This window comes from Sciurus carolinensis, chromosome X, assembly GCF_902686445.1.
Source record: "Sciurus carolinensis chromosome X, mSciCar1.2, whole genome shotgun sequence".
In the NCBI taxonomy this organism is placed as follows: domain Eukaryota; kingdom Metazoa; phylum Chordata; class Mammalia; order Rodentia; family Sciuridae; genus Sciurus; species Sciurus carolinensis.
Genome location: NC_062232.1, coordinates 82,710,123 through 82,725,293, shown reverse-complemented (window position 1 = coordinate 82,725,293; position 15,171 = coordinate 82,710,123). Strand labels below are relative to the sequence as shown.

The 15,171-nt window shown below is 36.1% G+C and overlaps 1 non-coding gene and 1 pseudogene across 1 annotated transcript; one reads left to right on the top strand and one right to left on the bottom strand.

Annotated features, from left to right (window-relative positions):
• Window positions 1-1,846: 1,846 nt before the first annotated feature.
• Window positions 1,847-1,953, top strand: LOC124972808 (U6 spliceosomal RNA). The gene has a single exon (XR_007106581.1). It is a non-coding gene; the product is annotated as a U6 spliceosomal RNA (small nuclear RNA).
• Window positions 1,954-8,885: 6,932 nt separating this feature from the next.
• LOC124972406 (elongation factor 1-alpha 1-like) lies at window positions 8,886-10,633 on the bottom strand (annotated as a pseudogene).
• Between the last annotated feature and the right edge of the window lie 4,538 nt (window positions 10,634-15,171).

The window sequence follows — 15,171 nt, the reverse complement described above, 5'->3', positions numbered from 1 at the left end:
TTATTTATATTATCTTTTATAATTACATAGTTGCCTTCATCAATAATTTTTTTTGGGTGTTTTCAAACTACCATCTGGGGTCACTTGCTTTCAGCCTAATGTACTTTAACATTTCTTATAAGGTGTGCTTGCTAGAAATGAATTCTCAGTTTTCTTTATCTTGGAATATATTTCCTCTTCATTTGAAGGATAATTATGCTAAGATATGATTCTTGGTTGACAGATGTTTTTCATTCAGAACTTTGAACATGTTATCTTACACCATTTTGGCCTTCATTGTTTTGTATGAGAACTCAGATGTTAATTTTTTGGTTTCCAATGAACATGATAAATTGGTTTTCTCTCACAAGATTTTCTTTTTGTTTTTCACTTTCAATGTTTTTACCATGATGTGTCTTGGTGTGAGCAATTTTTAACTTATCATATTTGGAGTTTACTGAGACTCATTTGGAATTTGCGCCGAGTGCAGCTTCACTTAAAGTTCACTTAGAGATTCCCTGAGATCAAGCAGTCTTTCATATGATTCTTTTAGTCATATGAAACTATTGTTGATCTCCTCTGGTGAATTATTTATTTAGGCTATTGTACTTTTGATTCCAGAATTTCTACTTGGTTATTTTTTTTTATGATTCTCACCTCTCCAGTGCTATTCTCTATTTGATGCTATGTTATCATTGTACTTTTATTTATTTCTTTAAGCATGATTCCCTTTTGTTCTTTAAACATATTCATAATGCTAACTTCAAAATTTTAGTCTGTTAAATACAACATCTGGTCACACTCTCAGGAAGTTTCTTTTCTGCTTTTTTCCTGTGTATGGGTCACTCTTTCCTTCCTTTTTTATGCATGTCTTTTAATTTTTTTATTGAAAACTAGATATTTTGTTACTGGATGGCACTAATGTTGCTCAGGGGAAGAGACTAGGCTACACTGTTCACCATTCCACAAATATTAACAGTCAAATTTGTAGGAAGTGTCTGTTCAGTTCCTTTGTCCATTTATTTATTGATTGGGTTTTCTTTTTTTGTGTGTGTTAAGTTTTTCAAATTATTTATATATCCTGGAGATTGGTGCTCTATCTGACGTGTTGGTGGTAAAGATTTTCTCCCACTCTGTAGGCTCTTTCTTCACATAGCTGATAGTTTCTTTTGCTGAGAAAAAGCTTTTTAGTTTGAATCCAGCCCATTTATTGATTCTTGATTTTATTTCTTGCTCTTTAGGAGTCTCGTTAAGGAAGTCAGGTCCTAAGCTGACATGGTGAAGATTTGGGTCTACTTTTTCATCTATTAGGTGCAGAGTCTCTGGTCTAATTCCTAGGTCCTTGATCTACTTTGAGTTGAGTTTTGTGCAGGGTGAGAGATAGGGGTTTAATTTCATTTTGCTGCATATGGATTTCTAGTTTTCCCAGCACCATATGTTGAAGAGGCTATCTTTTCTCCAATGTATGTTTTTGGTGCCTTTTTCTAGTATGAGTAAATTGTATTTATGTGGGTTTGTTTCTGTGTCTTCTATTCTGTACCATTGATCTATGTGTCTGTTTTGGTGCCAATACCATGCTGTTCTTATTAATATAGCTCTGTAATATAATTTAAGGTCTGGTATTGTGATGCCTCCTGCTTCACTCTTCTTGGCAAGGATTGCTTTGGCTATTCTGGACCTCTTATTTTTCCAGATGAATTTCATGACTTCTTTTCTATTTCTATGAAGAACCTCATCAAATAACCCAATCAATAAGTGGGCAAAGGATGTGAACAGACACTTCTCAGAAGAAGAAATGCAGCCAACAAATATATGAAAAATGTTTCATCTCTCGCAATTAATGAAATGCAAATTAAAATTACAGTGAGTTCTCACTTTGGCAGCACATACACTGAAGTTGGAATGATACAGAGAAGATTAGCATGGCAACTGTACAAGGATGACACACAAATTCATGAAGTATTCCATATTTAAAAATAAAAAAAGCAAAAAAGTACACTGAGTTTTCACATCATTCTAGTCAGAATGGTAATTATCAAGAATATAAGCAACAATACATGTTGGCAAGGATGTGGGGTAAAAGGTACACTCATACATTACTGGTGAAATTGCTAATTGGTGCAGCCACTCTGGAAAGGAGTATGGTGATTCCCCAAAAAAGTAGGAATGGAACCACCATTTGAGCCAAGTATCCTACTTCTCAGTTTATATCCAAAAGAGTTAAAATCAGCATACTACAGTGACACAGCCACATCGATGTTTATAGCAACTCAATTCACAATAGCTAAGCTATGGAACCAACCTTGGTACCCTTCAACAGATGAATGGATAAAGAAATTGTGGTATACATACACAATGGAGTATTACTCAACCATTTCAAAGAAGGACTTTATGACAATTGCAAGTAAATGGATGGACCTGGATATTATCATGCTAGGTGAAATAAGCCAGTCCCCCAAACCAAAGGTTGAATGTTTTCTCTGATATTTGGAAGCTAACCCACAATAAGGGGGAGAGGGGAAGATTAGATATTCAGTAGATTAGACAAAGGAGAATGAAGAGAAGGGAAGGGCAATAGGAAAATGAAGGACAGTGGAATGAATCCAAAATCATTTTCTTATGTACTTATATGAATACACCATGGTGAATCCTACCATCATGTACATCCATAAGAATGGGGTCCTAACTAGAATAAGATATATCCTATGCTTGTACAATTATATCAAAATGATTCTTCTGTCATGTATAACTAAAAAGAACCAATAAAATTATTTTTAAAAAATTATACAAAAATAGATTTTATTCAAAGCCAGCTTTGAAGGAAAGTAGAAGAAACTTTTTGCTTAAAAAAATCCCTCCATGTTGCTGGGAATATAGGTGTGTGTCATTGCACCCAGCTTCATTTTGTTTTATTTGTATAACTAAGGTCAGGGGGGACAGTCTCCAGAATTTACTCTCAATATGAGGAACTTACTCTCAATTGTAGAGGGAGCTCCAACTTCAGGCTGTTTCAATTTTAGGTAATATAGTAAGTCTGGATACTGATTTCCTCTCATATCTGTGGCTTCTCTTTGTTGCTTGCTTGTTTAGTTGTTGGGTAGCTTGGCTAGACTATTTTAGTGAAATGTTTTTATGTGCAGTATGAAACCTTTGATGTTTCTGCTTAGAAGGTGCAGTCTTGAGTACACCACCATCTCTCTGGAAAGAGTGATTTCAGCAGGGTTGCCTTTGAGTGTCAGTTTCTCTGATCTGTCTCTTGAGCTCTCTACTTCTGTTGATATCACACCCAGTTGTTAGGCTTCTCTAATTTTTGGCTTGTATAATTTGCTTCATGCCCTAATACAATTAATTTGAGCCTTTTTCAAGGGTAGTATTTGATGTTTGAAGATTTTAATGATCCCTCTGCTATCTAATTGTAGCTTTATCTACCCGTGGTTCAAGCTGGTAAGTTGGCTGGTCTACAATTTATCTTGTTCACATAGAATCAACAATTCTGCTTAATTGCTTTTTACCAAAAATGCCCATTGTTTCTAAGAGTACTCCTAGGCTTGAATTTCCCCCCATGCTGCTTCAAATAACATCAGTTCCTATGGGGAGAGGTTTAAAGCTCCCTCTTCTTATAGGCTGCCTCTCTTCCCATAGCAAAAATCCCTGAGCCATTCTCTGTTTACTAGGTGTGTGCAGTAGCTTCTGATCATATCAACTTGCTTTTCCTGACACATAGCCTCCATTTTTAGAGCGAGCTGCAGCAAGGACAATTGGAGCTCCAATACTCTTGGACTGCCACACCTGGCATAGGGCTTCTGTGAGTTGGAGCTAGGAGAGAAAAAAAAAAAAAAAAAAAAAGATCCTCAACCCCTCAGTGGTATTCATCAGAAATTTAATTTCTTAAACTTGGAGAAAGAGGAGATGAGAAATTCTGGTGACCTGCATTTCCCAAGGAGATATGGTAAACTTTGATTTGGAGTTTAGAAGTGAGAAAGACCTTCTTGATCACATTCTTCTGGAATGGAACTTCCATTAATCCACCTGGGGGTTAGGGACAGAGGGAATGGGTTTTGCTGAGCTGCCATAGATTCTTGTTCTTACTGAGCGTTAATAGATTTTCTTAAAGAAATGTTTCTGCATTTGTTGTTTGGTCTTAGGAAAATTTCCAGGAACTTTAAGTGATTATCTTAAAATTATCTTTTCCAGTTCTTTCTCTACTTTCATCTTTAATAAAACACCGCTTTGTGTGAGCAATTTTATGGTTTGTTGGATCAGGTAGCATTCAGTTCATGAAAACAAATTTGGGCTGTATAGCTACTTCGTGCCCCATGGTGAGGTGTTCAGTCTCTACCATGGCCCAGTAGTAAATCAGTAGCCATTTTTCAAATGGGGAATAGTTGTCAACAGAGGAAAGCATGTCCTTACTCACAAACCATAGTGATCTTCACAGTGATTTCCTGTTGGGGTTTTCCAGGTGTGTTAGTCAGCTTTTGTTGTTGTGACCAAAATACCTGACAAGAACATTTAGAGGAGGTAAAGTTTATTTTGGGCTTATGGTATCAGAGGTTCAGTCCATGGTCAGCTGATTCCATTGCTCTGGACCTGAAGTGAGGCAGAACATCATGGTAGATGGATATGGCATAAGGGTATGCCAGGGAAAACTACTCAGCTCATGGAGGCTAGGAGGCAGAAAGAGTAAAGTAGGAGCCAGGGGAAAAAGATATAATCCCCAAGGGCATGTACGTAGTGATCTACCTCCCTCAACCATGCCCCACCTGCCTATAGTTGCCACCAAGTTTTCCATTCAAACTAGGATGGACTAATTAGGCTACAACTCTTATAATCTAATCATTTCACATCTGAACATTCCTGCATTAACACAGGAACTTTTTGGGGGTCACCTTATATCCAAAACATAACACAAAGGTTTTGTATGGTTTCTTTGCCTACAATAGACATGACTTTTTTTTTTTAAAGTATAGTACTTTTTAAAAAATACTATTAATTAATTAATTAATTTTTATTTTTACAGAATGCATTATTGATTCATTGTACACAAATGGGGTAAATCCTTTCATTTCTCTGGTTGTACACGCTGTAGATTCACACCATTTGTGTACTCATACATGTACATAGGGTAATGATATTTGTCTCATTCCACTATCTTTCCTTTCCCTGCCCCCACCCCTCCCCTCATTTTCCTCTACACAATCCAATGCTCCTCCATTCTTCCTTTATCCTCACCCCCATTATGTATCAGCATCCACTTATCAGAGAAAACATTTGGTCTTTGTTTTTTTGTAATTGGCTTATTTCACTTAGCATGATATTCTCCAACTCCATTCAGTTACTTGCTCATGTCATAATTTTATTCTTCTTTGTGGCTGAATAATATTCCATTGTGTATATACCTTAATCCTAAGATTTCATCTCATTCCAATTATAATGGCTATTATAAAAAATACAAGCAATAATAGGTGTTGGTAAGGATGTGGGGGAAAAGGCACACTCATATATTGTTGGTGGGACTGCAAATTGGTGAAGCAACTCTGGAAAGCAGAATAGAGATTCCTCAGAAAACTTGGAATGAACCCATCATTTGACCTAGTTATCCCACTCCTCAGCTTATACCCAAAGGACTTAAAATCAGCATACTACAGTGATGAAGCCACATCAATGTTTATAGTAGCTCAATTCACAATAGCTAAATTGTGAAACTAGCCTAGATGCCTTCAATAGATGAATGGAAAAAGAAACTGTGGTATATATACACAATGGAATATTTTTTTTATTTTTTATTGTCTATTTTTTATTTTTATTTTTTATTATTGTATACAAATGGGATACATGTTGTTTCTCTATTTGTACATGGAGTCAAGGCATACCATTTGTGTAATCATAAATTTACATAGGGCAATGCTGTTTGATTCTTTATTTTTTTCCTTCCCCCCCAACCCTCCCACCCCTCTTTTCCCTCTATACAGTCCTTCTTTCCTTCATTCTTACCACCCTCCTTATCCCTAACCCTAAACCTAACCCTAACTCTAACGCTAACCCCTCCTACCCCCATTATATGTCCTCATCCGCTTATCAGCGAGATCATTCGTCCTTTAGTTTTTTGAGATTGGCTTATCTCACTTAGCATGATATTCTCCAATTTCATCCATTTGCCTGCAAATGCCATAATTTTACCATTCTTCATTGCAGAATAATATTCCATGACACAATGGAATATTACTCAACCTTAAAAAAGAATGAAATCATGGCATTTGCAGGTAAATGGATGGAGTTGGAGCCTATTATTCTAAGCAAGATGAGCCAATCCCAAGAAAAGAAAGGCCAAGTGTTTTCTCTGATAAGTGGATGCTGATACATAAGTGGGGGAAGGGAAGAATGGAGGAATTTTGGATGGGGCAGAGGGGAATGAGGGGAGGGGGAGCAAGGGGTGGGAAAGATGGTGGAATGAGATAGACATCATTACCCTATATACATGTATAATTGCATAAATGATGTGACTCTACATTGTATATAATCAGAGAAATGAATAGTTGTACTCTATTTGTGTACAATGAATTGAAATGCATTCTGCTGTCATGTATAACTAAGTAGAACAAATTAAAAAAAGAAATTGCCTTTAGAGCACCTCCGAATTTTTGATAAGGCACTGATTTCTAAAGGTCCCCCAGGGAATGTTGCTTTTGGTTGACTATCATAGCAGGGGTGGGTCAGTTGCAGGGGCTTCCTCTTGAATCTTCCTACAATATTTTCCCTCACACTATTGGTCAGATAATTAATTTGGAAATTCTTTTTTCCTCTTGTGGTGCTGCAGATCAAACCCAAACCTCACACATACCAGGTAAGAGCTCTACTACTGAGCTTCATCCCCAGTTCTCATTTGGGAATTATGCCAATTAAAAAGTAAGTTTTTCCCTACCATATTTGATTAATCTTGAGAAATAACCATAGGACATGTCCTTAGTCCTGCTTTAAGACATATTCAAACAAAGGCTCTATCATCTATACTCCATGGGACCCTACTCTGATAGGTGTTTAGGGATCAGCATATATTCAGAGCTGTTTTCTAAAAATTTCCAGGAGTTCTGAGTTTCTCTTTCTTCAGTGCAGTTTTCTTGATAAATTGCCCCAAGACCTTCAGGGGAAGATTTGGTACATATCTAATGACTATACTGTAAGGTCCTTCCTTGATCAAGGGGCTCTGTGCTTGTAAACTGGGTTAGGACTGGGAACTGTATAAGAGACCATGAAATTCCTTTAGGGTGATCAAAAGAAGTTAGAATTCTGCTTAGTAGAATTTTCCTCTTGTACATGTGTATTAGTCAAGGTCCTTCAGAGTAAGAGAACCAATAGGCCAGATAGAAAGACAGAGGTTGGGGGAAGAGAGAGAAACAGAGAGATATGAGAGGAAATCTATAGAGAGAATTGACTAAAATGTGCATGGAAACTGAGAAGTTCTATGACATGCCATCTTCAAGCTGGGGTACCAGGGAAACTGGTAGCATGACTCTGTCCAAGGCCAAAGATCCAAAAATCTGGGGTCTATTTGGTATAATCTGTAAAGATCAAAGGACAGAAAAGCTTGAGTTACTATGTCCAATACATGAGAATATAGGTATCCCAGCTCCATAAGTTACAGATTGAGAGAGAGAGAGAGTGAAAGAGCATGTGAGAGAGTGTAAATTCACCTTTTCTATGTCTTTTTTTTTCTAACCAGGCTCTCAGTCAATTGGATGGCATCCACCCACATTTGGATAAGGGTACATCTTTGGTAGTCCACTGATTCATATGACAATCTCTTTTCTGGAAACAATCTCACAGATATACTGAAAAAGAATGCTGTATCAACTGTTGAGTCATCCATTAATCCAGAAATGTCCATACCTAAAATTGGCCATTGAAATATATCAATATGACTAATCATATTATTTTATTTCTAGAGATCTTATGATCAATTAGCCATTGCCACAGATCCTTGTGGACTGAAACACCCAGTTATATTCTATCTCTATGTATTAATGTGGTATTGGATCACCTTGTCTACCAGCCAGTGACCACTTTGGGATCCAATTTTTTCCCATTTGAGATCAGGGAACCCAATTCCTTTGTAGTATCCCTCTTCATCTATGACCTCTAGAGTATGGCCACTATACTTTTCAAGAATGCAGGTGCTCCCCTGACCAATGCATATTTTTAAAATAATTTAAAAATATTAAAGCAATCAGAAAGGAACAGAATATAAATAGATAGATGACAAGTACAAATAAGTTTTTTCTGGACTCTTTAGAATAATTTTGCGAATCTGCACCTGTTCACTATCAAATACCTAGGTGTCCATTTCCTCATATATTTAAGTGTGTATTTCTTACAAAAGGACATTATCCTATAAAACTACAAGAAAACCATCACTATTGAGAAATTAATACTGGTATATCATTACTTTCTAATCATCAGACCCCATTCAAATTCTACCAATTATATTTCAGAGCAAAAGGATTCAGGACAGAATTACACACTGAATTGAATTTTAATGTCGCTTTAATCTCTTTTAGTGTAAAATCGTTCCTTAGTCAAAAGTTAGTTCCCTAACTTTTTTTTGTTTGTTTTTTTTGTTTGTTTTTAAACTTAAAAAATGGAACGTTATTATTCAGTATTAATGGAACTACACAATTTCAGAAGCAACAGCCTTTATTATTACAGGATTTGGCCCTCTAAATTACAAAGTTTTCTCTACCCTAATGAAGTGTTGTAATCAATAAGCCCTCCCAGATACCTACTAGGTTCTTGAGACAAGATCCCTCCCAGTTTTCTTTCCAAACTAAAATTCCCAACCAGAAAACTTAAATATACTCATTAAGTTAACGGATTCTCAACACCAGAATAGGTTGAGAAACTGTTGCCTAATGTTTGTATAGAAGTTCAGGTTGACCAAAAGAAGACACGGGTTTCTCATTAAACTTTTGTTTTAATGGGTCTCAAAATTCTGTGACAGATTTTTGGTCAAGTTGTTTCCATTAAAAAGTACTGATTTTAAAAACTAATAACTTAAAACTGCCACACACACACAAAAAACAAATGGTCCACAAAATATTCTCCTTTCCTTCTGAAGGTTTTACGATGCATTGTTATCATTAACCAGTCTTTTACTATTAAACTTAAATGGCCAATTGAGACAAATGGTTCTGAGATGGTTCTTCCACCACTGATTAAGACTGGGGTGGCAGGTGTTAGGGGTAATATTCATTTAGCCTTCTGAGCTTTCTGGGCAGACTTGGTGACCTTGCCAGCTCCAGCAGCCTTCTTGTCCACTGCTTTGATGACACCCACAGCAACTGTCTGCCTCACATCACAAACAGCAAAACCACCCAGAGGAGGAGAGTCAGAGAAGCTCTCAGCACACATGGGCTTTCCTGGAACCATATCAACGATGGCAGCCTCACCAGACTTCAAGAATTTAGGACCATCTTCCAGCTTCTTACTGGAACAGTGATCAATCTTTTCTTTCAGCTCAGCAAACTTGCAAGCAATGTGAGCTGTGTGACAATCCAGTACAGGGGCATAGCCAGCACTGATTTGCCTGGATGGTTCAGGATAATCACCTGAGCAGTGAAACCAGCTGCTTCCATAGGTGGGTCGTTTTTGCTATCACCAGCAACATTGCCACGATGAACATCTTTGACAGACACTTTATTGACATTGAAGCCCACATTACCTCCAGGAAGAGCTTCACTCAGAGCTTCAGGGTGCATTTCAACAGACTTTACTTCAGTTGTGACATTGACTGGAGCAAAGGTGACCACCATGCCAAGCCTTGAGAACCCAGTCTCCACTTCACCCACAGGGACAGTACCAATACCACCAATTTTGTAGACATCCTGGAGGGGCAGACGCAAAGGCTTGTCAGTTGGACGAGTTGGTGGCAGGATGCATTCTAAAGCTTCAAGCAGTGTGGTTCCACTGGCACTGCCATCTTTATGGGTGACTGTCCATCCCTTGAACCAAGGCATATTAGCACTTGGCCCCAACATGTTGTCACTATTCCAACCAGAAATTGGCACAAATGCTACTGTGTCAGGGTTGTAGCCAATTTTCTTAATGTAGGTACTGACTTCCTTAATGATTTCCTCGTATCTCTTCTGACTGTAGGGTGGCTCAGTGGAATCCATTTTGTTAACACCAACAATTAGTTGTTTCACACCCAGTGTGTAAGCCAGAAGAAGCGCGTGCTCACGGGTCTGCCCATTCTTGGAGATACTAGCTTCAAATTCACCAACACCAGCAGCAACAATCAGGACAGCACAGTCAGCCTGAGATATGCCTGTAATCATGTTTTTGATAAAGTCTCTGTGTCCTGGGGCATCAATGATAGTCACATAATACTTGCTGGTCTCAAATTTCCACAGGGAGATGTCAGTGGTGATACCACGCTCACACTCAGCTTTCAGTTTATCCAAGACCCAGGCATACTTGAAGGAGCCCTTTCCCATCTCAGCAGCTTCCTTCTCAAATTTTTCAATGGTTCTTTTGTTGATCCCACCACATTGTAGATCAGATGACCAGTAGTGGTAGACTTGCCCGAATTTACGTGTCTGATGACAACGATGTTGATATGAGTCTTTTCCTTTCCCATTTTGGCTTTGATTTCGCGGTGGTTTTCACGACACCTGTGTTCTGGCGGCAAACCCGTTGTGAAAAAGCTCCCTAACTTTTATGATCTTGAAACTTCTAAAGATTATAATTATTTGTATATTGTTTCCCAAATTAGATTACTCTAATATTTCTTCATGATTAAATTCATGTTATATATCTCCAGTGGCTTTGTAATATATTAACTGATTAGGCTGACATTCATTTTCTAGAATTAACTTTTCCATATATTTCTTATTAGAGTGAACCACAAGAGATTCTTGTGGGGCATTTGGAGTGTGGAATTGAAGCATCAGTCATTTTGTACCTTATATCACATTGTTGCTTATATATTCTGAATACTCTTTAAGCCTCCATTTTCCCCTAGATTCAATGCCTACAACTTTTGGGCCAGGTGTGTGTGTGTGTGACTTTAAATATAACTTAACTTAAAATTTTTAATTTGCTCTTTTTATATTCATACCCCAAAACATAACAGTGTATATATTAATGGAATGCCATGTAGTGTTTGAAACATGTATGCATTACATAATATTTAAACCAGGTAAAACATTTATCATTTCTTCAGGGTTAAAACTTTCTAGCTTTTTAAATTGTGCAGTATATAATTGTTATCTATAGTCACCCTACTGTGCAATATTACCCCAGAGCTTCTTGCTACTATCCAACTGTAACTTAGTACCCACTGATCAACCTTTCTCAATCTCTCCCCCTTAATTTTCCCCAGACTCTGGTAACTACCATTTTATTCTCAACTTCTATGAGATCAATTTTTTTTCAGAATCCATATATGAATTAGATCACAGGGTACTTGTTTTTTCTATGCCTGACTTATTTCACATAACCTAATGAACTCCAGTTCCATCCAAGTTGTTGAAAATGACAGGATTTCAGTCTTTTATGGAGGAATCCTATTCTGTTGTGTATATGTAACATTTTATTTATCTATTCATCAGCTGATGAACACTTAGGTTGTTTTCCATTTCTTGGTTGTTGTGAAGAGTGCTGCAATGAACATGGGAGTGCAGATGTCTCTTCAACATGTTGATTTTATTTCCTTTAGATATATACCAAGTAATGGAATTGCTGGACCATATGGTAGTTTTACTTTTAATTTTTTGAGAAACCACCATACTGTTTTCTATAATGGCTATACTAATTTACATTCCCCCAACAGTATGCAAGAGTTTTCTCCACATAATTGCTAATACTTGTTATCTTTAGTCTTTTTTAAGATGAAAAGAAATACTTTATTAATATTTTATATTATTTTAAAATTATAAATATTAACTGATATTAATTGTACAAATTGATGGGTTTCACTATGACATTTCCATACATGCATGTATAGTGTTTTCATCACATGCACCCTCCCAATTATCATCTCTTGCTCGCCCCTCTCTCCCCCTTCCTTCATTCCTTTCCTAATAGTTCCTCCTGTACTTTCAGGCCTTATTTATTTATTCATTTAAGTTTCCAAATATGAGAGAAAACATGTGGTACTTGTGTTTCTGTGTCTGGCTTATTTTAGCAAGAAGATTCCCAGTTCCATCCATTTTCCTGCAAATGCCATAATTTCATTCTTCTTTATGGCTGAAGAGCATTCCATTGTGTACATAGACCACATTTTCTTTATTCATTCATCTCTTGATGGACATCTAGGCTGATTCTATAACTTGGTTATTATGAACAATGCTGGAGTAAAGATAGGTATGCGGGTATCTATTTTATATGCTGACTTCATTTCCTTCAGATATACACCCAGGAATGGTATAGTTGGATCAGATGGTACTTCAGTTTTTAGTTTTTGAGATATCCCATACTATTTCCATAATTGCTGATTTACATTACCACCAACACTGTGTAATGGTTATTTTTTTTTCAGAATTGCTGACCTTCTTGTGAGCAATTATGTTTAGTCTTTTTTTTTTTTTTTTTTTTTTTTTTTGCGGTACTGGGGATCAAACTCAGGGCCTGGTGCTTGTGAGGCAAGCACTCTACCAGTTGAGCTGTCTCCCCAGCCCTAGTCTTTTTTATATTAGCCATTTTAACAAGTGTAAAATGATATCTCATTGTGGTGTTGATTAGCATTTCCCTAATGATTAGTAGTGCTCAGCAGTTTTTCATATACTTATTGGCCATTTGTATGTTTTCTTTTGAGAAATGTCTATTTAAATCTATTGCCCATTTTTAAATTGGGTTAGTTGTTTTTGTCATTTTTTATTAAAATTTAAAAATTTTTTACAGACTTCATTTTGATTCATTGTACACAAATGGGGTACAACTTTTCATTCCTATTGTTGTACACAATGTAGATTCACACCATTCATGTAATCATACATATACATAAGGTAATACTGTCTGTTTCATTCTATTATCTTTCTGTCCTCCACCTCCTTCCTCTCCATTTTCCTCTACACCTTCCAAACATTATTCATTCTTCTCTTTCCCTCGCCACCCCACCTCATTATATATTGTCATGCACTTATCAGAGAAAACATTCAACCTTTGGTTTTTTGGGCTTGACCAATTTCACTTAGCATGATATTTTCCAATTTCATCCATTTATAAGCAAATGCCATAATTTTATTCTTCTTTATGACTGAGTAAACAGTTTCTTTATCTATTAGTCAATTGAAGGGCATTTAGGTTGGTTCCACAATCTAGCTATTGTGAATTGAGCTGCTATGAACATTGATTTGGCTGTATCACCGTAGTATGCTGATTTTAATTCCTCTGGGTATAAACCGAGGACTGGGATAGCTGGATCAAATGGTGGGTCCATTGTCATTGTTGTTTGTTTTTGCTATTGAGTTTTAAAGTTCCTTATATATTCTGATGTCAGCCTTTTGTCAAATATTTGCAAATTTTTATCCCATTCTGTACATTGTCTCTGCATTCTGTTGAGGGTTTCTTTTGTTGTGCCTACATTTGCTTTATTCCCCCTGTGATTTTATCATTTCGTCCAAAAAATTTCTTGCCCATTCCAATGTCCTGAAGCTTTTACCTTCTATGTCTTCTTCTAGTAGTTTCATAGTTTCAGACTTACATGTAAGTCTTTAATCCATTGTATGTTGATCTTCTAACAGGTGAGAGATATCAGTCTAACTTCATTCTTCTGCATGTGGATATCCAATTCTTCCAACACCATTTATTGAAGACTGTTCTTTCTCCAGTGTGTGTTCTTAGCACCTTTGCCAAAAATCGGTTGTCTATAGATACATAGTTTACTTCTAGGCTCTCTATTCTGGCACTTTGGTCTATGAGTCTGTTTTATGCCAATATTGTGTGATTTTGATTACTGAGGCTTTATAGTATGATTTGAAGACAGTTAGCATAATATATCATGATATACTGAATAAAAATGAAAGCAGACATCCTTGTCTTTTTCCAGATTTCAGAGGGAAAGCTTTAAACTTTTCCCCATTCAATATAATATTCAGTAAAAATTCACTGTTGATTTGTTATGAATAACCATTATTTTGTTAAGGTACATTCCTGGTGTCTAATTTGTTCAGTGTTTTTATCATAAAATTTATTGAATGACTTTTTTGCATTAACTGAGATGACCATATGGTTTGTCCTTCATTATGTTGATATGGAATATCACATTTATTGATCTATGTATATTGAATCATGCTTGCATTCCTGGATGAATTCTACTTAATCATGGAGAATAATCATTTTAATGTGCAGTTGGATTTGGTTTGCTAGCATTTTGTTGAAGATTTTTGTACTTACATTCATCAAAGATATCAGCCTATAATTTTCTTTTTTTGTGTTGTGGACTCAATTGATTTTGGTATCAAAGTTATGCTGGTTCATATAATGTGTTCGGAAAAATTCCTCTTTCTTATTTTTTCTTGGGATAACTTAAGGGAAATTAGAATTAATTCTTCATTAAATGTTTGAAAGAATTAATCAGTGAAGCCATCTGGTCCTGGGTTTTTATTGATTGGAGAGTTTTTATTGCTGATTCAATGTCCTTACTTGTTATTGATCTTCTCAAGTTTTCTATTTCTTCATGATTCACTTTTGGTAAGGAGTATATTTCCAGGAATTTGTTCATTTCTTCTAGACCATCAAAAATTTTAGCATATAGTTTTTCATAGAAATCACTTATGATTTTTGTATTTCTGTGGGGTCACATGTAATGCTTCCCTTTTCATCTTGGATTTTATTTATTTTAATCTTTTTTATCTTTTTGTTGGTTAGCCTAAGAGTTTGCTTATTTTATCTTTTCAAATAATCAGCTGTTAATTTTACTGATCTTTTGTATTGCTCTTTAAGTCTGCATTTCATTTACTTCTGCTCTAATTTTTATTATTTCATTCCTTTTACTAGTTTGGGATGTTGTTTATTCTTGTTTTCCTAGTTCCTTGAGATGCAGTGAAAGATGTTTATCTGTGATCTTTCTACTTTATGTGGACATTTATTGCTATAAACCTCCCTCTTACTACTGCTTTTACTTTATCCATGGGTTTGATTTGCCATGTCTTTATTTTAATTTGTTTCAAGAAGTTTTAAAATTTCTTTCTTGAT